We start from the raw sequence: 26,990 nt of genomic DNA on the forward strand, positions 1-26,990 counted from the left end.
TGCATCAGAATGTAAAACTGGTGACACAGGAAACGCTCAACACATAGACAGTAGGAAGACTCATTCTTCCAGTACTTAAGTCGGCATTGTGTCTCTTATATTTAATTCCGATGGAATTTCTGTGTTTCATCGTCAATGGGAAGGTCCAAGGAATACAGTAAACCTGCAGAGGTGCATCGGAATGTAAAACTAGTGACACAGGAAACGCTCAAAACATAGACAGTAGGAAGACTCAGTCTTCCTGTACTTAAGTCGGCATTGTGCCTCTTATATTTAATTCCGATGCAATTTCTGTGTTTCATCGTCAATGGGAAGGTCCAAGGGAAACAGTAAACCTGCAGAGGTGCGTCGGAATGTAAAACTGGTGACACAGGAAACGCTCAAAACGTAGACAGTAGGAAGACTCAGTCTTCCTGTACTTAAGTCGGCATTGTGTCTCTTGTATTTAATTCCGATGAAATTTCTGTGTTTCATCGTGAATGGGAAGGTCCAAGGGATATAGTAATCCTGCAGAGGTGCATCGGAAAGTAAAACTGATGACACAGGAAACGCTCAAAACATAGACAGTAGGAAGACTTAGTCTTCCTGTACTTCAGTCGGCATTGTGTCTCTTATATTTAATTCCGATGCAATTTCTGTTTTTCATCGTCAATGGGAAGGTCAAAGTGATACAGTAAACCTGCAGAGGTGCATCAGAATGTAAAACTGTTGACACAGGAAACGCTCAACACATAGACAGTAGGAAGACTCATTCTTCCTGTACTTAAGTCGGCATTGTGTCTCTTATATTTAATTCCGATGCAATTTCTTTGTTTCATCGTCAATGGGAAGGTCCAAGGAATACAGTAAAGCTGCAGAGGTGCATCGGAATGTAAAACTAGTGACACAGGAAACGCTCAAAACATATACAGTAGGAAGACTCTGTCTTCCTGTACTTAAGTCGGCATTGTGTCTCTTATATTTAATTCCGATGCAATTTCTGTGTTTCATCGTCAATGGGAAGGTCCAAGGGATACAGTAAGCCTGCAGAGGTGCATCAGAATGTAAAACTGGTGACACAGGAAACGCTCAAAGCATAGAGTGTAGGAAGACTCAGTCTTCCTGTACTTCAGTCGGCAGTGTGTCTCTTATATTTAATTCCGAAGCAATTTCTGTGTTTCATCGTGAATGGGAAGGTCCAAGGGAAACAGTAAACCTGCAGAGGTGCATCGGAATGTAAAACTGGTGACACAGGAAACGCTCAAAACATAGACAGTAGGAAGACTCAGTCTTCCTGTACTTAAGTCGGCATTGTGTCTCTTATATTTATTTCCGTGAAATTTCTATGTTTCATCGTCAATGGGAAGGTCCAAGGGATACAGTAAACCTGCAGAGGTGCATCAGAATGTAAAACTCGTGACACAGGAAACGCTCAACACATAGACAGTAGGAAGACTCATTCTTCCAGTACTTAAGTCGGCATTGTGTCTCTTATATTTAATTCCGATGCAATTTCTGTGTTTCATCGTCAATGGGAAGGTCCAAGGAATACAGTAAACCTGCGGAGGTGCATCGAAATGTGAAACTAGTGACACAGGAAACGCTCAAAACATAGACAGTAGGAAGACTCAGTCTTCCTGTACTTAAATCGGCATTGTGCCTCTTATATTTAATTCCGATGCAATTTCTGTGTTTTATCGTCAATGGGAAGGTCCAAGGGAAACAGTAAACCTGCAGAGGTGCATCAGAATGTAAAACTGGTGACACAGGAAACGCTCAACACATAGACAGTAGGAAGACTCATTCTTCCAGTACTTAAGTCGGCATTGTGTCTCTTATATTTAATTCCGATGCAATTTCTGTGTTTCGTCGTCAATGGGAAGGTCCAAGGAATACAGTAAACCTGCAGAGGTGCATCGGAATGTAAAACTAGTGACACAGGAAACGCTCAAAACATAGACAGTAGGAAGACTCAGTCTTCCTGTACTTAAGTCGGCATTGTGCCTCTTATATTTAATTCCGATGCAATTTCTGTGTTTCATCGTCAATGGGAAGGTAGAAGGGAAACAGTAAACCTGCAGAGGTGCGTCGGAATGTAAAACTGGTGACACAGGAAACGCTCAAAACGTAGACAGTAGGAAGACTCAGTCTTCCTGTACTTAAGTCGGCATTGTGTCTCTTGTATTTAATTCCGATGAAATTTCTGTGTTTCATCGTGAATGGGAAGGTCCAAGGGATATAGTAATCCTGCAGAGGTGCATCGGAAAGTAAAACTGATGACACAGGAAACGCTCAAAACATAGACAATAGTAAGACTTAGTCTTCCTGTACCTCAGTCGGCATTGTGTCTCTTATATTTAATTCCGATGCAATTTCTGTCTTTCATCGTCAATGGGAAGGTCAAAGGGATACAGTAAACCTGCAGAGGTGCATCAGAATGTAAAACTGTTGACACAGGAAGCGCTCAACACATAGACAGTAGGAAGACTCATTCTTCCTGTACTTAAGTCGGCATTGTGTCTCTTATATTTAATTCCGATGCAATTTCTTTGTTTCGTCGTCAATGGGAAGGTCCAAGGAATACAGTAAAGCTGCAGAGGTGCATCGGAATGTAAAACTAGTGACACAGGAAACGCTCAAAACATAGACAGTAGGAAGACTCTGTCTTCCTGTACTTAAGTCGGCATTGTGTCTCTTATATTTAATTCCGATGCAATTTCTGTGTTTCATCGTCAATGGGAAGGTCCAAGGGATACAGTAAGCCTGCAGAGGTGCATCAGAATGTAAAACTGGTGACACAGGAAACTCTCAAAGCATAGAGTGTAGGAAGACTCAGTCTTCCTGTACTTCAGTCGGCAGTGTGTCTCTTATATTTAATTCCGAAGCAATTTCTGTGTTTCATCGTGAATGGGAAGGTCCAAGGGAAACAGTAAACCTGCAGAGGTGCATCGGAATGTAAAACTGGTGACACAGGAAACGCTCAAAACATAGACAGTAGGAAGACTCAGTCTTCCTGTACTTAAGTCGGCATTGTGTCTCTTGTATTTAATTCCGATCAAATATCTGTGTTTCATCGTGAATGGGAAGGTCCAAGGGATATAGTAACCCTACAGAGGTGCATCGGAAAGTAAAACTGATGACACAGGAGACGCTCAAAACATAGACAGTAGGAAGACGTAGTCTTCCTGTACTTCAGTCGGCATTGTGTCTCTTATATTTAAATCCGATGCAATTTCTGTTTTTCATCGTCAATGGGAAGGTCCAAGGGATACTGTAAACCTGCAGAGGTGCATCTGAATGTAAAACTGATGACACAGAAAACGCTCAAAACATAGACAGTAGGAAGACTCAGTCTCCCTGTACTTAAGTCGGCATTGTGTCTCTTATACTTAATTCCGATGCAATTTCTGTTTTTCATCGTCAATGGGAAGGTCCAAGGTATACAGTAATCCTGCAGAGGTGCATCAGAATGTACAACTGCTGACACAGGAAACGCTCAAAACATAGACAGTGGAAAGACTCGGTCTTCCTGTACTTAAGTCGGCATTGTGTTTCTTATATTTAATTCCGATGTGATTTCTGTGTTTCATCGACAATGGGAAGGTCCAAGGGATACAGCAAACCGGCAGAGGTGCATCGGAATGTAAAACTGGTGACACAGGAAACGCTCAAACATAGACAGTAGGAAGACTCATTCATCCTATACTTAAGTCGGCATTGTGTCTCTTATATTTATTTCCGATGAAATTTCTGTTTTTCATCGTGAATGGGAAGGTCCAAGGGATATAGTAAACCTGTAGAGGTGCATCGGAAAATAAAACTGGTGACACAGGAAACGCTCAAATTATAGACAGTAGGAAGACTCAGTCTTCCTGTACTTAAGTCGGCATTGTGTCTCTTATATTTAATTCCGATGCAATTTCTGTGTTTCATCGTCAACGGGAAGGTAAAAGGGATACAGTAAACCTGCAGAGGTGCATCAGAATGTAAAACTGGTAACACAGGAAACGCTCAAATCATAGACTTTAGGAAGACTCAGTCTTCCTGTACTTAAGTCGGGATTGTGTCTCTTATATTTAATTTCGAAGCAATTTCTGTGTTTCATCGTCAATGGGAAGCTCCACGGGATACAGTAAACCTGCAGAGGTGCATCGGAATGTAAATCTGGTGACACAGGAAACGCTCAAATCATAGACAGTAGGAAGACTCAGTCTTCCTATACTTAAGTCGGCATTGTGTCTCTTATTTTTATTTCCGATGAAATTTCTGTGTTTCAACGTGAATGGGAAGGTCCAAGGGATATAGTAAACCTGCAGAGGTGCATCGGAAAGTAAAACTGATGACACAGGAAACGCTCAAAACATAGACAGTAGGAAGACTCTGTCTTCATGTGCTTAAGTCGGCATTGTGTCTCTTATATTTAATTCCGATGCAATTTCTGTGTTTCATCGTCAATGGGAAGGTCCAAGGGAAACAGTAAACCTGCAGAGGTGCATCGGAATGTAAAACTGGTGACACAGGAAACGCTCAAAACATAGACAGTAGGAAGACTCAGTCTTCCTGTAATTAAGAGCGGCATTGTGTCTCTTATAATTATTTCCGATGAAATTTCTATGTTTCATCGTCAATGGGAAGGTCCAAGGGAAACAGTAAACCTGCAGAGGTGCATCGGAATGTAAAACTGGTGACACAGGAAACGCTCAAAACGTAGACAGTAGGAAGACTCAGTCTTCCTGTACTTAAGTCGGCATTGTGTCTCTTTATTTCCGATGAAATTTCTATGTTTCATCGTCAATGGGAAGGTCTAAGGGAAACAGTAAACCTGCAGAGGTGCATCAGAATGTAAAACTGGTGACACAGGAAACGCTCAACACATAGACAGTAGGAAGACTCATTCTTCCAGTACTTAAGTCGGCATTGTGTCTCTTATACTTAATTCCGATGCAATTTCTGTGTTTCGTCGTCAATGGGAAGGTCCAAGGAATACAGTAAACCTGCAGAGGTGCATCGGAATGTAAAACTAGTGACACAGGAAACGCTCAAAACATAGACAGTAGGAAGACTCAGTCTTCCTGTACTTAAGTCGGCATTGTGCCTCTTATATTTAATTCCGATGCAATTTCTGTGTTTCATCGTCAATGGGAAGGTAGAAGGGAAACAGTAAACCTGCAGAGGTGCGTCGGAATGTAAAACTGGTGACACAGGAAACGCTCAAAACGTAGACAGTAGGAAGACTCAGTCTTCCTGTACTTAAGTCGGCATTGTGTCTCTTGTATTTAATTCCGATGAAATTTCTGTGTTTCATCGTGAATGGGAAGGTCCAAGGGATATAGTAATCCTGCAGAGGTGCATCGGAAAGTAAAACTGATGACACAGGAAACGCTCAAAACATAGACAATAGGAAGACTTAGTCTTCCTGTACTTCAGTCGGCATTGTGTCTCTTATATTTAATTCCGATGCAATTTCTGTCTTTCATCGTCAATGGGAAGGTCAAAGGGATACAGTAAACCTGCAGAGGTGCATCAGAATGTAAAACTGTTGACACAGGAAGCGCTCAACACATAGACAGTAGGAAGACTCATTCTTCCTGTACTTAAGTCGGCATTGTGTCTCTTATATTTAATTCCGATGCAATTTCTGTGTTTCATCGTCAATGGGAAGGTCCAAGGGATACAGTAAGCCTGCAGAGGTGCATCAGAATGTAAAACTGGTGACACAGGAAACTCTCAAAGCATAGAGTGTAGGAAGACTCAGTCTTCCTGTACTTCAGTCGGCAGTGTGTCTCTTATATTTAATTCCGAAGCAATTTCTGTGTTTCATCGTGAATGGGAAGGTCCAAGGGAAACAGTAAACCTGCAGAGGTGCATCGGAATGTAAAACTGGTGACACAGGAAACGCTCAAAACATAGACAGTAGGAAGACTCAGTCTTCCTGTACTTAAGTCGGCATTGTGTCTCTTGTATTTAATTCCGATCAAATATCTGTGTTTCATCGTGAATGGGAAGGTCCAAGGGATATAGTAACCCTACAGAGGTGCATCGGAAAGTAAAACTGATGACACAGGAGACGCTCAAAACATAGACAGTAGGAAGACGTAGTCTTCCTGTACTTCAGTCGGCATTGTGTCTCTTATATTTAAATCCGATGCAATTTCTGTTTTTCATCGTCAATGGGAAGGTCCAAGGGATACTGTAAACCTGCAGAGGTGCATCTGAATGTAAAACTGATGACACAGAAAACGCTCAAAACATAGACAGTAGGAAGACTCAGTCTCCCTGTACTTAAGTCGGCATTGTGTCTCTTATACTTAATTCCGATGCAATTTCTGTTTTTCATCGTCAATGGGAAGGTCCAAGGTATACAGTAATCCTGCAGAGGTGCATCAGAATGTACAACTGCTGACACAGGAAACGCTCAAAACATAGACAGTGGAAAGACTCGGTCTTCCTGTACTTAAGTCGGCATTGTGTTTCTTATATTTAATTCCGATGTGATTTCTGTGTTTCATCGACAATGGGAAGGTCCAAGGGATACAGCAAACCGGCAGAGGTGCATCGGAATGTAAAACTGGTGACACAGGAAACGCTCAAACATAGACAGTAGGAAGACTCATTCATCCTATACTTAAGTCGGCATTGTGTCTCTTATATTTATTTCCGATGAAATTTCTGTTTTTCATCGTGAATGGGAAGGTCCAAGGGATATAGTAAACCTGTAGAGGTGCATCGGAAAATAAAACTGGTGACACAGGAAACGCTCAAATTATAGACAGTAGGAAGACTCAGTCTTCCTGTACTTAAGTCGGCATTGTGTCTCTTATATTTAATTCCGATGCAATTTCTGTGTTTCATCGTCAACGGGAAGGTAAAAGGGATACAGTAAACCTGCAGAGGTGCATCAGAATGTAAAACTGGTAACACAGGAAACGCTCAAATCATAGACTTTAGGAAGACTCAGTCTTCCTGTACTTAAGTCGGGATTGTGTCTCTTATATTTAATTTCGAAGCAATTTCTGTGTTTCATCGTCAATGGGAAGCTCCACGGGATACAGTAAACCTGCAGAGGTGCATCGGAATGTAAATCTGGTGACACAGGAAACGCTCAAATCATAGACAGTAGGAAGACTCAGTCTTCCTATACTTAAGTCGGCATTGTGTCTCTTATTTTTATTTCCGATGAAATTTCTGTGTTTCAACGTGAATGGGAAGGTCCAAGGGATATAGTAAACCTGCAGAGGTGCATCGGAAAGTAAAACTGATGACACAGGAAACGCTCAAAACATAGACAGTAGGAAGACTCTGTCTTCATGTGCTTAAGTCGGCATTGTGTCTCTTATATTTAATTCCGATGCAATTTCTGTGTTTCATCGTCAATGGGAAGGTCCAAGGGAAACAGTAAACCTGCAGAGGTGCATCGGAATGTAAAACTGGTGACACAGGAAACGCTCAAAACATAGACAGTAGGAAGACTCAGTCTTCCTGTAATTAAGAGCGGCATTGTGTCTCTTATAATTATTTCCGATGAAATTTCTATGTTTCATCGTCAATGGGAAGGTCCAAGGGAAACAGTAAACCTGCAGAGGTGCATCGGAATGTAAAACTGGTGACACAGGAAACGCTCAAAACGTAGACAGTAGGAAGACTCAGTCTTCCTGTACTTAAGTCGGCATTGTGTCTCTTTATTTCCGATGAAATTTCTATGTTTCATCGTCAATGGGAAGGTCTAAGGGAAACAGTAAACCTGCAGAGGTGCATCAGAATGTAAAACTGGTGACACAGGAAACGCTCAACACATAGACAGTAGGAAGACTCATTCTTCCAGTACTTAAGTCGGCATTGTGTCTCTTATATTTAATTCCGATGCAATTTCTGTGTTTCGTCGTCAATGGGAAGGTCCAAGGAATACAGTAAACCTGCAGAGGTGCATCGGAATGTAAAACTAGTGACACAGGAAACGCTCAAAACATAGACAGTAGGAAGACTCAGTCTTCCTGTACTTAAGTCGGCATTGTGCCTCTTATATTTAATTCCGATGCAATTTCTGTGTTTCATCGTCAATGGGAAGGTAGAAGGGAAACAGTAAACCTGCAGAGGTGCGTCGGAATGTAAAACTGGTGACACAGGAAACGCTCAAAACGTAGACAGTAGGAAGACTCAGTCTTCCTGTACTTAAGTCGGCATTGTGTCTCTTGTATTTAATTCCGATGAAATTTCTGTGTTTCATCGTGAATGGGAAGGTCCAAGGGATATAGTAATCCTGCAGAGGTGCATCGGAAAGTAAAACTGATGACACAGGAAACGCTCAAAACATAGACAATAGGAAGACTTAGTCTTCCTGTACTTCAGTCGGCATTGTGTCTCTTATATTTAATTCCGATGCAATTTCTGTCTTTCATCGTCAATGGGAAGGTCAAAGGGATACAGTAAACCTGCAGAGGTGCATCAGAATGTAAAACTGTTGACACAGGAAGCGCTCAACACATAGACAGTAGGAAGACTCATTCTTCCTGTACTTAAGTCGGCATTGTGTCTCTTATATTTAATTCCGATGCAATTTCTTTGTTTCGTCGTCAATGGGAAGGTCCAAGGAATACAGTAAAGCTGCAGAGGTGCATCGGAATGTAAAACTAGTGACACAGGAAACGCTCAAAACATAGACAGTAGGAAGACTCTGTCTTCCTGTACTTAAGTCGGCATTGTGTCTCTTATATTTAATTCCGATGCAATTTCTGTGTTTCATCGTCAATGGGAAGGTCCAAGGGATACAGTAAGCCTTCAGAGGTGCATCAGAATGTAAAACTGGTGACACAGGAAACTCTCAAAGCATAGAGTGTAGGAAGACTCAGTCTTCCTGTACTTCAGTCGGCAGTGTGTCTCTTATATTTAATTCCGAAGCAATTTCTGTGTTTCATCGTGAATGGGAAGGTCCAAGGGAAACAGTAAACCTGCAGAGGTGCATCGGAATGTAAAACTGGTGACACAGGAAACGCTCAAAACATAGACAGTAGGAAGACTCAGTCTTCCTGTACTTAAGTCGGCATTGTGTCTCTTGTATTTAATTCCGATCAAATATCTGTGTTTCATCGTGAATGGGAAGGTCCAAGGGATATAGTAACCCTACAGAGGTGCATCGGAAAGTAAAACTGATGACACAGGAGACGCTCAAAACATAGACAGTAGGAAGACTTAGTCTTCCTGTACTTCAGTCGGCATTGTGTCTCTTATATTTAAATCCGATGCAATTTCTGTTTTTCATCGTCAATGGGAAGGTCCAAGGGATACTGTAAACCTGCAGAGGTGCATCTGAATGTAAAACTGATGACACAGAAAACGCTCAAAACATAGACAGTAGGAAGACTCAGTCTCCCTGTACTTAAGTCGGCATTGTGTCTCTTATACTTAATTCCGATGCAATTTCTGTTTTTCATCGTCAATGGGAAGGTCCAAGGTATACAGTAATCCTGCAGAGGTGCATCAGAATGTACAACTGCTGACACAGGAAACGCTCAAAACATAGACAGTGGAAAGACTCAGTCTTCCTGTACTTAAGTCGGCATTGTGTTTCTTATATTTAATTCCGATGTGATTTCTGTGTTTCATCGACAATGGGAAGGTCCAAGGGATACAGCAAACCGGCAGAGGTGCATCGGAATGTAAAACTGGTGACACAGGAAACGCTCAAACATAGACAGTAGGAAGACTCATTCATCCTATACTTAAGTCGGCATTGTGTCTCTTATATTTATTTCCGATGAAATTTCTGTTTTTCATCGTGAATGGGAAGGTCCAAGGGATATAGTAAACCTGTAGAGGTTCATCGGAAAATAAAACTGGTGACACAGGAAACGCTCAAATTATAGACAGTAGGAAGACTCATTCTTCCTGTACTTAAGTCGGCATTGTGTCTCTTATATTTAATTCCGATGCAATTTCTGTGTTTCATCGTCAACGGGAAGGTAAAAGGGATACAGTAAACCTGCAGAGGTGCATCAGAATGTAAAACTGGTAACACAGGAAACGCTCAAATCATAGACTTTTTGGAAGACTCAGTCTTCCTGTACTTAAGTCGGGATTGTGTCTCTTATATTTAATTTCGAAGCAATTTCTGTGTTTCATCGTCAATGGGAAGCTCCACGGGATACAGTAAACCTGCAGAGGTGCATCGGAATGTAAATCTGGTGACACAGGAAACGCTCAAATCATAGACAGTAGGAAGACTCAGTCTTCCTATACTTAAGTCGGCATTGTGTCTCTTATTTTTATTTCCGATGAAATTTCTGTGTTTCAACGTGAATGGGAAGGTCCAAGGGATATAGTAAACCTGCAGAGGTGCATCGGAAAGTAAAACTGATGACACAGGAAACGCTCAAAACATAGACAGTAGGAAGACTCTGTCTTCATGTGCTTAAGTCGGCATTGTGTCTCTTATATTTAATTCCGATGCAATTTCTGTGTTTCATCGTCAATGGGAAGGTCCAAGGGAAACAGTAAACCTGCAGAGGTGCATCGGAATGTAAAACTGGTGACACAGGAAACGCTCAAAACATAGACAGTAGGAAGACTCAGTCTTCCTGTAATTAAGAGCGGCATTGTGTCTCTTATAATTATTTCCGATGAAATTTCTATGTTTCATCGTCAATGGGAAGGTCCAAGGGAAACAGTAAACCTGCAGAGGTGCATCGGAATGTAAAACTGGTGACACAGGAAACGCTCAAATCATAGACAGTAGGAAGACTCAGTCTTCCTGTACTTAAGTCGGCATTGTGTCTCTTTATTTCCGATGAAATTTCTATGTTTCATCGTCAATGGGAAGGTCTAAGGGATACAGTAAACCTGCAGAGGTGCATCAGAATAAAAACTGTTGACACAGGAAACGCTCAACACATAGACAGTAGGAAGAGTCATTCTTCCTGTACTTAAGTCGGCATTGTGTCTCTTATATTTAATTCCGATGCAATTTCTGTGTTTCATCGTCAATGGGAAGGTCCAAGGAATACAGTAAACCTGCAGAGGTGCATCGGAATGTAAACCTAGTGACACAGGAAACGCTCAAAACATAGACAGTAGGAAGACTCTGTCTTCCTGTACTTAAGTCGGCATTGTGTCTCTTATATTTAATTCCGATGCAATTTCTGTGTTTCATCGTCAATGGGAAGGTCCAAGGAATACAGTAAACCTGCAGAGGTGCATCGGAATGTAAAACTAGTGACACAGGAAACGCTCAAAACATAGACAGTAGGAAGACTCAGTCTTCCTGTACTTAAGTCGGCATTGTGCCTCTTATATTTAATTCCGATGCAATTTCTGTGTTTCATCGTCAATGGGAAGGTCCAAGGGAAACAGTAAACCTGCAGAGGTGCGTCGGAATGTAAAACTGGTGACACAGGAAACGCTCAAAACGTAGACAGTAGGAAGACTCAGTCTTCCTGTACTTAAGTCGGCATTGTGTCTCTTGTATTTAATTCCGATGAAATTTCTGTGTTTCATCGTGAATGGGAAGGTCCAAGGGATATAGTAATCCTGCAGAGGTGCATCGGAAAGTAAAACTGATGACACAGGAAACGCTCAAAACATAGACAGTAGGAAGACTTAGTCTTCCTGTACTTCAGTCGGCATTGTGTCTCTTATATTTAATTCCGATGCAATTTCTGTTTTTCATCGTCAATGGGAAGGTCAAAGTGATACAGTAAACCTGCAGAGGTGCATCAGAATGTAAAACTGTTGACACAGGAAACGCTCAACACATAGACAGTAGGAAGACTCATTCTTCCTGTACTTAAGTCGGCATTGTGTCTCTTATATTTAATTCCGATGCAATTTCTTTGTTTCATCGTCAATGGGAAGGTCCAAGGAATACAGTAAAGCTGCAGAGGTGCATCGGAATGTAAAACTAGTGACACAGGAAACGCTCAAAACATATACAGTAGGAAGACTCTGTCTTCCTGTACTTAAGTCGGCATTGTGTCTCTTATATTTAATTCCGATGCAATTTCTGTGTTTCATCGTCAATGGGAAGGTCCAAGGGATACAGTAAGCCTGCAGAGGTGCATCAGAATGTAAAACTGGTGACACAGGAAACGCTCAAAGCATAGAGTGTAGGAAGACTCAGTCTTCCTGTACTTCAGTCGGCAGTGTGTCTCTTATATTTAATTCCGAAGCAATTTCTGTGTTTCATCGTGAATGGGAAGGTCCAAGGGAAACAGTAAACCTGCAGAGGTGCATCGGAATGTAAAACTGGTGACACAGGAAACGCTCAACACATAGACAGTAGGAAGACTCAGTCTTCCTGTACTTAAGTCGGCATTGTGTCTCTTATATTTATTTCCGTGAAATTTCTATGTTTCATCGTCAATGGGAAGGTCCAAGGGATACAGTAAACCTGCAGAGGTGCATCAGAATGTAAAACTGGTGACACAGGAAACGCTCAACACATAGACAGTAGGAAGACTCATTCTTCCAGTACTTAAGTCGGCATTGTGTCTCTTATATTTAATTCCGATGCAATTTCTGTGTTTCATCGTCAATGGGAAGGTCCAAGGAATACAGTAAACCTGCGGAGGTGCATCGGAATGTAAAACTAGTGACACAGGAAACGCTCAAAACATAGACAGTAGGAAGACTCAGTCTTCCTGTACTTAAGTCGGCATTGTGCCTCTTATATTTAATTCCGATGCAATTTCTGTGTTTCATCGTCAATGGGAAGGTCCAAGGGAAACAGTAAACCTGCAGAGGTGCATCAGAATGTAAAACTGGTGACACAGGAAACGCTCAACACATAGACAGTAGGAAGACTCATTCTTCCAGTACTTAAGTCGGCATTGTGTCTCTTATATTTAATTCCGATGCAATTTCTGTGTTTCGTCGTCAATGGGAAGGTCCAAGGAATACAGTAAACTTGCAGAGGTGCATCGGAATGTAAAACTAGTGACACAGGAAACGCTCAAAACATAGACAGTAGGAAGACTCAGTCTTCCTGTACTTAAGTCGGCATTGTGCCTCTTATATTTAATTCCGATGCAATTTCTGTGTTTCATCGTCAATGGGAAGGTCCAAGGGAAACAGTAAACCTGCAGAGGTGCGTCGGAATGTAAAACTGGTGACACAGGAAACGCTCAAAACGTAGACAGTAGGAAGACTCAGTCTTCCTGTACTTAAGTCGGCATTGTGTCTCTTATATTTAATTCCGATGCAATTTCTGTGTTTCATCGTCAATGGGAAGGTCCAAGGGATACAGTAAGCCTGCAGAGGTGCAACAGAATGTAAAACTGGTGACACAGGAAACGCTCAAAGCATAGAGAGTAGGAAGACTCAGTCTTCCTGTACTTCAGTCGGCAGTGTGTCTCTTATATTTAATTCCGAAGCAATTTCTGTGTTTCATCGTGAATGGGAAGGTCCAAGGGAAACAGTAAACCTGCAGAGGTGCATCGGAATGTAAAACTGGTGACACAGGAAACGCTCAAAACATAGACAGTAGGAAGACTCAGTCTTCCTGTACTTAAGTCGGCATTGTGTCTCTTGTATTTAATTCCGATCAAATATCTGTGTTTCATCGTGAATGGGAAGGTCCAAGGGATATAGTAACCCTACAGAGGTGCATCGGAAAGTAAAACTGATGACACAGGAGACGCTCAAAACATAGACAGTAGGAAGACTTAGTCTTCCTGTACTTCAGTCGGCATTGTGTCTCTTATATTTAAATCCGATACAATTTCTGTTTTTCATCGTCAATGGGAAGGTCCAAGGGATACTGTAAACCTGCAGAGGTGCATCTGAATGTAAAACTGATGACACAGAAAACGCTCAAAACATAGACAGTAGGAAGACTCAGTCTCCCTGTACTTAAGTCGGCATTGTGTCTCTTATACTTAATTCCGATGCAATTTCTGTTTTTCATCGTCAATGGGAAGGTCCAAGGTATACAGTAATCCTGCAGAGGTGCTTCAGAATGTACAACTGCTGACACAGGAAACGCTCAAAACATAGACAGTGGAAAGACTCAGTCTTCCTGTACTTAAGTCGGCATTGTGTTTCTTATATTTAATTCCGATGTGATTTCTGTGTTTCATCGACAATGGGAAGGTCCAAGGGATACAGCAAACCGGCAGAGGTGCATCGGAATGTAAAACTGGTGACACAGGAAACGCTCAAACATAGACAGTAGGAAGACTCATTCATCCTATACTTAAGTCGGCATTGTGTCTCTTATATTTATTTCCGATGAAATTTCTGTTTTTCATCGTGAATGGGAAGGTCCAAGGGATATAGTAAACCTGTAGAGGTGCATCGGAAAATAAAACTGGTGACACAGGAAACGCTCAAATTATTGACAGTAGGAAGACTCAGTCTTCCTGTACTTAAGTCGGCATTGTGTCTCTTATATTTAATTCCGATGCAATTTCTGTGTTTCATCGTCAACGGGAAGGTAAAAGGGATACAGTAAACCTGCAGAGGTGCATCAGAATGTAAAACTGGTAACACAGGAAACGCTCAAATCATAGACTTTAGGAAGACTCAGTCTTCCTGTACTTAAGTCGGGATTGTGTCTCTTATATTTAATTTCGAAGCAATTTCTGTGTTTCATCGTCAATGGGAAGCTCCACGGGATACAGTAAACCTGCAGAGGTGCATCGGAATGTAAATCTGGTGACACAGGAAACGCTCAAATCATAGACAGTAGGAAGACTCAGTCTTCCTATACTTAAGTCGGCATTGTGTCTCTTATTTTTATTTCCGATGAAATTTCTGTGTTTCAACGTGAATGGGAAGGTCCAAGGGATATAGTAAACCTGCAGAGGTGCATCGGAAAGTAAAACTGATGACACAGGAAACGCTCAAAACATAGACAGTAGGAAGACTCTGTCTTCATGTGCTTAAGTCGGCAGTGTGTCTCTTATATTTAATTCCGAAGCAATTTCTGTGTTTCATCGTGAATGGGAAGGTCCAAGGGAAACAGTAAACCTGCAGAGGTGCATCGGAATGTAAAACTGGTGACACAGGAAACGCTCAAAACATAGACAGTAGGAAGACTCAGTCTTCCTGTACTTAAGTCGGCATTGTGTCTCTTGTATTTAATTCCGATCAAATATCTGTGTTTCATCGTGAATGGGAAGGTCCAAGGGATATAGTAACCCTACAGAGGTGCATCGGAAAGTAAAACTGATGACACAGGAGACGCTCAAAACATAGACAGTAGGAAGACTTAGTCTTCCTGTACTTCAGTCGGCATTGTGTCTCTTATATTTAAATCCGATGCAATTTCTGTTTTTCATCGTCAATGGGAAGGTCCAAGGGATACTGTAAACCTGCAGAGGTGCATCTGAATGTAAAACTGATGACACAGAAAACGCTCAAAACATAGACAGTAGGAAGACTCAGTCTCCCTGTACTTAAGTCGGCATTGTGTCTCTTATACTTAATTCCGATGCAATTTCTGTTTTTCATCGTCAATGGGAAGGTCCAAGGTATACAGTAATCCTGCAGAGGTGCATCAGAATGTACAACTGCTGACACAGGAAACGCTCAAAACATAGACAGTGGAAAGACTCAGTCTTCCTGTACTTAAGTCGGCATTGTGTTTCTTATATTTAATTCCGATGTGATTTCTGTGTTTCATCGACAATGGGAAGGTCCAAGGGATACAGCAAACCGGCAGAGGTGCATCGGAATGTAAAACTGGTGACACAGGAAACGCTCAAACATAGACAGTAGGAAGACTCATTCATCCTATACTTAAGTCGGCATTGTGTCTCTTATATTTATTTCCGATGAAATTTCTGTTTTTCATCGTGAATGGGAAGGTCCAAGGGATATAGTAAACCTGTAGAGGTTCATCGGAAAATAAAACTGGTGACACAGGAAACGCTCAAATTATAGACAGTAGGAAGACTCATTCTTCCTGTACTTAAGTCGGCATTGTGTCTCTTATATTTAATTCCGATGCAATTTCTGTGTTTCATCGTCAACGGGAAGGTAAAAGGGATACAGTAAACCTGCAGAGGTGCATCAGAATGTAAAACTGGTAACACAGGAAACGCTCAAATCATAGACTTTAGGAAGACTCAGTCTTCCTGTACTTAAGTCGGGATTGTGTCTCTTATATTTAATTTCGAAGCAATTTCTGTGTTTCATCGTCAATGGGAAGCTCCACGGGATACAGTAAACCTGCAGAGGTGCATCGGAATGTAAATCTGGTGACACAGGAAACGCTCAAATCATAGACAGTAGGAAGACTCAGTCTTCCTATACTTAAGTCGGCATTGTGTCTCTTATTTTTATTTCCGATGAAATTTCTGTGTTTCAACGTGAATGGGAAGGTCCAAGGGATATAGTAAACCTGCAGAGGTGCATCGGAAAGTAAAACTGATGACACAGGAAACGCTCAAAACATAGACATTAGGAAGACTCTGTCTTCATGTGCTTAAGTCGGCATTGTGTCTCTTATATTTAATTCCGATGCAATTTCTGTGTTTCATCGTCAATGGGAAGGTCCAAGGGAAACAGTAAACCTGCAGAGGTGCATCGGAATGTAAAACTGGTGACACAGGAAACGCTCAAAACATAGACAGTAGGAAGACTCAGTCTTCCTGTAATTAAGAGCGGCATTGTGTCTCTTATAATTATTTCCGATGAAATTTCTATGTTTCATCGTCAATGGGAAGGTCCAAGGGAAACAGTAAACCTGCAGAGGTGCATCGGAATGTAAAACTGGTGACACAGGAAACGCTCAAATCATAGACAGTAGGAAGACTCAGTCTTCCTGTACTTAAGTCGGCATTGTGTCTCTTTATTTCCGATGAAATTTCTATGTTTCATCGTCAATGGGAAGGTCTAAGGGATACAGTAAACCTGCAGAGGTGCATCAGAATAAAAACTGTTGACACAGGAAACGCTCAACACATAGACAGTAGGAAGAGTCATTCTTCCTGTACTTAAGTCGGCATTGTGTCTCTTATATTTAATTCCGATGCAATTTCTGTGTTTCATCGTCAATGGGAAGGTCCAAGGAATACAGTAAACCTGCAGAGGTGCATCGGAATGTAAACCTAGTGACACAGGAAACGCTCAAAACATAGACAGTAGGAAGACTCTGTCTTCCTGTACTTAAGTCGGCATTGTGTCTCTTATATTTAATTCCGATGCAATTTCTGTGTTTCATCGTCAATGGGAAGGTCCAAGGAATACAGTAAACCTGCAGAGGTGCATCGGAATGTAAAACTAGTGACACAGGAAACGCTCAAAACATAGACAGTAGGAAGACTCAGTCTTCCTGTACTTAAGTCGGCATTGTGCCTCTTATATTTAATTCCGATGCAATTTCTGTGTTTCATCGTCAATGGGAAGGTCCAAGGGAAACAGTAAACCTGCAGAGGTGCGTCGGAATGTAAAACTGGTGACACAGGAAACGCTCAAAACGTAGACAGTAGGAAGACTCAGTCTTCCTGTACTTAAGTCGGCATTGTGTCTCTTGTATTTAATTCCGATGAAATTTCTGTGTTTCATCGTGAATGGGAAGGTCCAAGGGATATAGTAATCCTGCAGAGGTGCATCGGAAAGTAAAACTGATGACACAGGAAACGCTCAAAACATAGACAGTAGGAAGACTTAGTCTTCCTGTACTTCAGTCGGCATTGTGTCTCTTATATTTAATTCCGATGCAATTTCTGTTTTTCATCGTCAATGGGAAGGTCAAAGTGATACAGTAAACCTGCAGAGGTGCATCAGAATGTAAAACTGTTGACACAGGAAACGCTCAACACATAGACAGTAGGAAGACTCATTCTTCCTGTACTTAAGTCGGCATTGTGTCTCTTATATTTAATTCCGATGCAATTTCTTTGTTTCATCGTCAATGGGAAGGTCCAAGGAATACAGTAAAGCTGCAGAGGTGCATCGGAATGTAAAACTAGTGACACAGGAAACGCTCAAAACATATACAGTAGGAAGACTCGGTCTTCCTGTACTTAAGTCGGCATTGTGTCTCTTATATTTAATTCCGATGCAATTTCTGTGTTTCATCGTCAATGGGAAGGTCCAAGGGATACAGTAAGCCTGCAGAGGTGCATCAGAATGTAAAACTGGTGACACAGGAAACGCTCAAAGCATAGAGTGTAGGAAGACTCAGTCTTCCTGTACTTCAGTCGGCAGTGTGTCTCTTATATTTAATTCCGAAGCAATTTCTGTGTTTCATCGTGAATGGGAAGGTCCAAGGGAAACAGTAAACCTGCAGAGGTGCATCGGAATGTAAAACTGGTGAACCAGGAAACGCTCAAAACATAGACAGTAGGAAGACTCAGTCTTCCTGTACTTAAGTCGGCATTGTGTCTCTTATATTTATTTCCGTGAAATTTCTATGTTTCATCGTCAATGGGAAGGTCCAAGGGATACAGTAAACCTGCAGAGGTGCATCAGAATGTAAAACTGGTGACACAGGAAACGCTCAACACATAGACAGTAGGAAGACTCATTCTTCCAGTACTTAAGTCGGCATTGTGTCTCTTATATTTAATTCCGATGCAATTTCTGTGTTTCATCGTCAATGGGAAGGTCCAAGGAATACAGTAAACCTGCGGAGGTGCATCGGAATGTAAAACTAGTGACACAGGAAACGCTCAAAACATAGACAGTAGGAAGACTCAGTCTTCCTGTACTTAAGTCGGCATTGTGCCTCTTATATTTAATTCCGATGCAATTTCTGTGTTTCATCGTCAATGGGAAGGTCCAAGGGAAACAGTAAACCTGCAGAGGTGCATCAGAATGTAAAACTGGTGACACAGGAAACGCTCAACACATAGACAGTAGGAAGACTCATTCTTCCAGTACTTAAGTCGGCATTGTGTCTCTTATATTTAATTCCGATGCAATTTCTGTGTTTCGTCGTCAATGGGAAGGTCCAAGGAATACAGTAAACTTGCAGAGGTGCATCGGAATGTAAAACTAGTGACACAGGAAACGCTCAAAACATAGACAGTAGGAAGACTCAGTCTTCCTGTACTTAAGTCGGCATTGTGCCTCTTATATTTAATTCCGATGCAATTTCTGTGTTTCATCGTCAATGGGAAGGTCCAAGGGAAACAGTAAACCTGCAGAGGTGCGTCGGAATGTAAAACTGGTGACACAGGAAACGCTCAAAACGTAGACAGTAGGAAGACTCAGTCTTCCTGTACTTAAGTCGGCATTGTGTCTCTTATATTTAATTCCGATGCAATTTCTGTGTTTCATCGTCAATGGGAAGGTCCAAGGGATACAGTAAGCCTGCAGAGGTGCAACAGAATGTAAAACTGGTGACACAGGAAACGCTCAAAGCATAGAGAGTAGGAAGACTCAGTCTTCCTGTACTTCAGTCGGCAGTGTGTCTCTTATATTTAATTCCGAAGCAATTTCTGTGTTTCATCGTGAATGGGAAGGTCCAAGGGAAACAGTAAACCTGCAGAGGTGCATCGGAATGTAAAACTGGTGACACAGGAAACGCTCAAAACATAGACAGTAGGAAGACTCAGTCTTCCTGTACTTAAGTCGGCATTGTGTCTCTTGTATTTAATTCCGATCAAATATCTGTGTTTCATCGTGAATGGGAAGGTCCAAGGGATATAGTAACCCTACAGAGGTGCATCGGAAAGTAAAACTGATGACACAGGAGACGCTCAAAACATAGACAGTAGGAAGACTTAGTCTTCCTGTACTTCAGTCGGCATTGTGTCTCTTATATTTAAATCCGATGCAATTTCTGTTTTTCATCGTCAATGGGAAGGTCCAAGGGATACTGTAAACCTGCAGAGGTGCATCTGAATGTAAAACTGATGACACAGAAAACGCTCAAAACATAGACAGTAGGAAGACTCAGTCTCCCTGTACTTAAGTCGGCATTGTGTCTCTTATACTTAATTCCGATGCAATTTCTGTTTTTCATCGTCAATGGGAAGGTCCAAGGTATACAGTAATCCTGCAGAGGTGCTTCAGAATGTACAACTGCTGACACAGGAAACGCTCAAAACATAGACAGTGGAAAGACTCAGTCTTCCTGTACTTAAGTCGGCATTGTGTTTCTTATATTTAATTCCGATGTGATTTCTGTGTTTCATCGACAATGGGAAGGTCCAAGGGATACAGCAAACCGGCAGAGGTGCATCGGAATGTAAAACTGGTGACACAGGAAACGCTCAAACATAGACAGTAGGAAGACTCATTCATCCTATACTTAAGTCGGCATTGTGTCTCTTATATTTATTTCCGATGAAATTTCTGTTTTTCATCGTGAATGGGAAGGTCCAAGGGATATAGTAAACCTGTAGAGGTGCATCGGAAAATAAAACTGGTGACACAGGAAACGCTCAAATTATTGACAGTAGGAAGACTCAGTCTTCCTGTACTTAAGTCGGCATTGTGTCTCTTATATTTAATTCCGATGCAATTTCTGTGTTTCATCGTCAACGGGAAGGTAAAAGGGATACAGTAAACCTGCAGAGGTGCATCAGAATGTAAAACTGGTAACACAGGAAACGCTCAAATCATAGACTTTAGGAAGACTCAGTCTTCCTGTACTTAAGTCGGGATTGTGTCTCTTATATTTAATTTCGAAGCAATTTCTGTGTTTCATCGTCAATGGGAAGCTCCACGGGATACAGTAAACCTGCAGAGGTGCATCGGAATGTAAATCTGGTGACACAGGAAACGCTCAAATCATAGACAGTAGGAAGACTCAGTCTTCCTATACTTAAGTCGGCATTGTGTCTCTTATTTTTATTTCCGATGAAATTTCTGTGTTTCATCGTGAATGGGAAGGTCCAAGGGATATAGTAAACCTGCAGAGGTGCATCGGAAAGTAAAACTGATGACACAGGAAACGCTCAAAACATAGACAGGAGGAAGACTTAGTCTTCCTGTACTTAAGTCGGCATTGTGTCTCTTATATTTAATTCCGATTCAATTTCTGTGTTTCATCGTCACTGTGAAGGTCCAAGGGATACAGTAAACCTGCAGAGGTGCATCGGAATGTAAATCTGGTGACACAGGAAACGCTCAAAACATAGACAGGAGGAAGACTCAGTCTTCCTGTACTTCAGTCGGCATTGTGTCTCTTATATTTAATTCCGATGCAATTTCTGTGTTTCATCGTCAATGGGAATGTCCAAGGGATACAGTAAACCTGCAGAGGTGCATCGGAATGTAAAACTAGTGATACAGGAAACGCTCAAAACATAGACAGTAGGAAGACTCTGTCTTCATGTGCTTAAGTCGGCATTGTGTCTCTTATATTTAATTCCGATGCAATTTCTGTGTTTCATCGTCAATGGGAAGGTCCAAGGGAAACAGTAAACCTGCAGAGGTGCATCGGAATGTAAAACTGGTGACACAGGAAACGCTCAAAACATAGACAGTAGGAAGACTCAGTCTTCCTGTAATTAAGAGCGGCATTGTGTCTCTTATAATTATTTCCGATGAAATTTCTATGTTTCATCGTCAATGGGAAGGTCCAAGGGAAACAGTAAACCTGCAGAGGTGCATCGGAATGTAAAACTGGTGACACAGGAAACGCTCAAATCATAGACAGTAGGAAGACTCAGTCTTCCTGTACTTAAGTCGGCATTGTGTCTCTTTATTTCCGATGAAATTTCTATGTTTCATCGTCAATGGGAAGGTCTAAATGATACAGTAAACCTGCAGAGGTGCATCAGAATAAAAACTGTTGACACAGGAAACGCTCAACACATAGACAGTAGGAAGACTCATTCTTCCTGTACTTAAGTCGGCATTGTGTCTCTTATATTTAATTCCGATGCAATTTCTGTGTTTCATCGTCAATGGGAAGGTCCAAGGAATACAGTAAACCTGCAGAGGTGCATCGGAATGTAAACCTAGTGACACAGGAAACGCTCAAAACATAGACAGTAGGAAGACTCTGTCTTCCTGTACTTAAGTCGGCATTGTGTCTCTTATATTTAATTCCGATGCAATTTCTGTGTTTCATCGTCAATGGGAAGGTCCAAGGGATACAGTAAGCCTCCAGAGGTGCATCAGAATGTAAAACTGGTGACACAGGAAACGCTCAAAGCATAGAGTGTAGGAAGACTCAGTCTTCCTGTACTTCAGTCGGCAGTGTGTCTCTTATATTTAATTCCGATGCAATTTCTGTGTTTCATCGTCAATGGGAAGGTCCAAGGGAAACAGTAAACCTGCAGAGGTGCATCGGAATGTAAAACTGGTGACACAGGAAACGCTCAAAACATAGACAGTAGGAAGACTCAGTCTTCCTGTACTTAAGTCGGCATTGTGTCTCTTATATTTATTTCCGATGAAATTTCTATGTTTCATCGTCAATGGGAAGGTCCAAGGGATACAGTAAACCTGCAGAGGTGCATCAGAATGTAAAACTGGTGACACAGGAAACGCTCAACACATAGACAGTAGGAAGACTCATTCTTCCAGTACTTAAGTCGGCATTGTGTCTCTTATAATTAATTCCGAAGCAATTTCTGTGTTTCATCGTCAATGGGAAGGTCCAAGGGAAACAGTAAAATTGCAGAGGTGCATCGGAATGTAAAACTGGTGACACAGGAAACGCTCAAAACATAGACAGTGGGAAGACTCAGTCTTCCTGTACTTAAGTCGGCATTGTGTCTCTTGTATTTAATTCCGATCAAATTTCTGTGTTTCATCGTGAATGGGAAGGTCCAAGGAATACAGTAAACCTGCAGAGGTGCATCGGAATGTAAAACTAGTGACACAGGAAACGCTCAAAACATAGACAGTAGGAAGACTCTGTCTTCCTGTACTTAAGTCGGAATTGTGTCTCTTATATTTAATTCCGATGCAATCTCTGTGTTTCATCGTCAATGGGAAGGTCCAAGGGATACAGTAAGCCTGCAGAGGTGCATCAGAATGTAAAACTGGACACAGGAAACGCTCAACACATAGACAGTAGGAAGACTCATTCTTCCTGTACTTAAGTCGGCATTGTGTCTCTTATATTTAATTCCGATGCAATTTCTGTGTTTCATCGTCAATGGGAAGGTCCAAGGAATACAGTAAACCTGCAGAGGTGCATCGGAATGTAAAACTAGTGACACAGGAAACGCTCAAAACATAGACAGTAGGAAGACTCTGTCTTCCTGTACTTAAGTCGGCATTGCGTCTCTTATATTTAATTCCGATGCAATTTCTGTGTTTCATCGTCAATGGGAAGGTCCAAGGCATACAGTAAGCCTGCAGAGGTGCATCAGAATGTAAAACTGGTGACACAGGAAACGCTCAAAGCATAGAGAGTAGGAAGACTCAGTCTTCATGTACTTCAGTCGGCATTGTGTCTCTTATATTTAATTCCGATGCAAATTCTGTGTTTCATCGTCAATGGGAAGGTCCAAGGGATACAGTAAACCTGCAGAGGTGCATCGGAATGTAAAACTGGTGACACAGGAAACGCTCAAAACATAGACAGTAGGAAGACTCAGTCTTTCTGTACTTAAGTCGGCATTGTGTCTCCTATATTTAATTCCGATGCGATTTCTGTGTTTCATCGACAATGGGAAGGTCCAAGGGATACAGTAAACCTGCAGAGGTGCATCGGAATGTAAAACTGGTGACACAGGAAACGCTCAAAACATTGTCCGTACGTAGACTGTTATCTTGTACTTATGTAGGCATTGTGTCTCTTATATTTAATTCCGATTCGATTTCTGTGTTTCATCGACAAGGGGAACGTCCAAGGGATACAGTAAACCGGCAGAGGTGCATCGGAATGTAAAACTGGTGACACAGGAAACGCTCAAGACATTGACCGTACGAAGACTGTTTTCTTGTACTTAAGTCGGCATTGGGTCTCTTATATTTAATTTCGATGCAATTTCTGTGTTTCATCGTCAATGCGAAGGTCCAAGAGATACAGGAAACCTGCAGAGGTGCATCGGAATGTCAACCTGGTAACACAGGAAACGCTCAAAACATAGAGAGTAGGAAGACTCAGTCTTCCTGTACTTATGTTGGCATTGTGACTCTTATATTTAATTCCGATGCAATTTCTGTGTTTCATCGTGAATGGGAAGGTCCAAGGGAAACAGTATACCTGCAGAGGTGCATCGGAATGTAAAACTGGTGACACAGGAAACGCTCAAATCATAGACAGGAGGCTCAGTCTTCCTGTACTTAAGTCGGCATTGTGTCTCTTATATTTATTTCCGTGAAATTTCTATGTTTCATCGTCAATGGGAAGGTCCAAGGGATACAGTAAACCTGCAGAGGTGCATCGGAAAATAAAACTGGTGACGCAGGAAACGCTCAAATCATAGACAGTAGGAAGACTTAGTCTTCCTGTACTTAAGTCGGCATTGTGTCTCTTATATTTAATTCCGATTCAATTTCTGTGTTTCATCGTCAATGGGAAGGTACAAGGGATACAGTAAGCCTGCAGAGGTGCATCAGAATGTAAAACTGGTGACACTGGAAACGCTCAAAGCATAGAGAGTAGGAAGACTCAGTCTTCCTGTACTTCAGTCGGCATTGTGTCTCTTATATTTAATTCCGATGCAATTTCTGTGTTTCATCGTCAATGGGAAGGTCCAAGGGATACAGTAAACCTGCAGAGGTGCATCGGAATGTAAAACTAGTGACACAGGAAACGCTCAAAACATAGACAGTAGGAAGACTGTCTTCATGTACTTAAGACGGCATAGTGTCTCTTATATTTAATTTCGATGCAATTTCTGTGTTTCATCGTCAATTGTAAGGTCCAAGGGAAACAGTAAACCTGCAGAGGTGCATCGGAATGTAAAACTGGTGACACAGGAAACGCTCAAAACATAGACAGTAGGAAGACTCAGTCTTCCTGTACTTAAGTCGGCATTGTGTTTCTTATATTTATTTCCGATGAAATTTCTATGTTTCATCGTCAATGGGTAGGTCCAAGGGAAACAGTAAACCTGCAGAGGTGCATCGGAATGTAAAACTGGTGACACAGGAAACGCTCAAATCATAGACAGTAGGAAGACGCAGTCTTCCTGTACTTAAGTCGGCATTGTGTCTCTTATATTTATTTCCGATGAAATTTCTATGTTTCATCGTCAATGGGAAGGTCCAAGGGATACAGTAAACCTGCAGAGGTGCATCAGAATAAAAACTGTTGACACAGGAAACGCTCAACACATAGACAGTAGGAAGACTCATTCTTCCTGTACTTAAGTCGGCATTGTGTCTCTTTTATTTAATTCCGATGCAATTTCTGTGTTTCATCGTCAATGGGAAGGTCCAAGGAATACAGTAAACCTGCAGAGGTGCATCGGAATGTAAAACTAGTGACAAAGGAAACTCTCAAATCATAGACAGTAGGAAGACTCTGTCTTCCTGTACTTAACTCGGCATTGTGTCTCTTATATTTAATTCCGATGCAATTTCTGTGTTTCATCGTCAATGGGAAGGTCCTAGGGTTACAGTAAGCCTGCAGAGGTGCATCAGAATGTAAAACTGGTGACACAGGAAACGCTCAAAGCATAGAGTGTAGGAAGACTCAGTCTTCCTGTATTTCAGTCGGCATTGTGTCTCCTATATTTAATTCCGATGCAATTTCTGTGTTTCATCGTCAATGGGAAGGTGCAAGGGAAACAGTAAACCTGCAGAGGTGCATCAGAATGTAAAACTGGTGACACAGGAAACGCTCAACACATAGACAGTGGGAAGACTCATTCTTCCAGTACTTAAGTCGGCATTGTGTATCTTACATTTAATTCCAATGCAATTTCTGTGTTTCGTCGTCAATGGGAAGGTCGACGGAATACAGTATACCTGCAGAGGTGCATCGGAATGTAAAACTGCTAACACAGGAAACGCTCAAAACATAGACAGTAGGAAGACTCAGTCTTCCTGTACTTAAGTCGGCATTGTGTCTCTTGTATTTAATTCCGATGCAATTTCTGTGTTTCTTCGTCAATGGGAAGGTCCAAGGGATACAGTAATCCTGCAGAGGTGCATCAGAATGTAAAGCTGCTGACACAGGAAACGCTCAAAACATAGACAGTAGGAAGACTCAGTCTTCCTGTACTTAAGTCGGAATTGTGTTTCTTATATTTAATTCCGATGCAATTTCTGTGTTTCATCGTCAATGGGAAGGTCCAATGGATACAGAAAACCTGCAGAGGTGCATCAGAATGTAAAACTGGTGACACAGGAAACGCTCAGCGCATAGACAGTAGGAAGCCTCAGTCTTCCTGTACTTAAGTCGGCATTGTGTTTCTTATATTTAATTCCGACACAATTTCTGTGTTTCATCGACAATGGGAAGGTCCAAGGGATACAGTAAAGCGGCAGAGATGCATCGGAATGTAAAACTGGTGACACAGGAAACACTCAAAACAATGACCGTACGAAGACTGTTATCTTGTACTTAAGTCGGCATTGTGTCTCTTATATTTAATTTCGATGCAATTTCTGTGTTTCATCGTCAATGGGAAGGTCCAAGGGATACAGGAAACCTGCAGAGGTGCATCGGAATGTCAAACTGGTAACACAGGAAACGCTCAAAGCATAGAGAGTAGGAAGACTCAGTCTTCCTGTACTTAAGTCGGCATTGTGTCTCTTTTATTTAATTCCGATGCAATTTCTGTGTTTCATCGTCAATGGGAAGGTCCAAGGGATACAGTAAACCTGCAGAGGTGCAACGGAATGTAAAACTGGTGACACAGGAAACTCTCAAAACATAGACTGTAGGAAGACTCAGTCTTCCTGTACTTAAGTCGGCATTTGGTCTCTTATATTTAATTCCGATGCAATTTCTCTGTTTCATCGTCAATGGGAAGGTCCAAGGGATACAGTAAACCTGCAGAGGTGCATCAGAATGTAAAACTGGTGACACAGGAAACGCTCAACACATGGACAGTAGGAAGACTCATTCTTCCTGTACTTAAGTCGGCATTGTGTCTCTTATATTTAATTCCGATGCAATTTCTGTGTTTCATCGTCAATGGGAAGGTCCAAGGGATACAGTAAACCTGCAGAGGTGCATAGGAATGTAAAACTGGTGACACAGGAAA

This window comes from Schistocerca nitens, chromosome 3 (assembly GCF_023898315.1).
Source record: "Schistocerca nitens isolate TAMUIC-IGC-003100 chromosome 3, iqSchNite1.1, whole genome shotgun sequence".
Taxonomy (NCBI): domain Eukaryota; kingdom Metazoa; phylum Arthropoda; class Insecta; order Orthoptera; family Acrididae; genus Schistocerca; species Schistocerca nitens.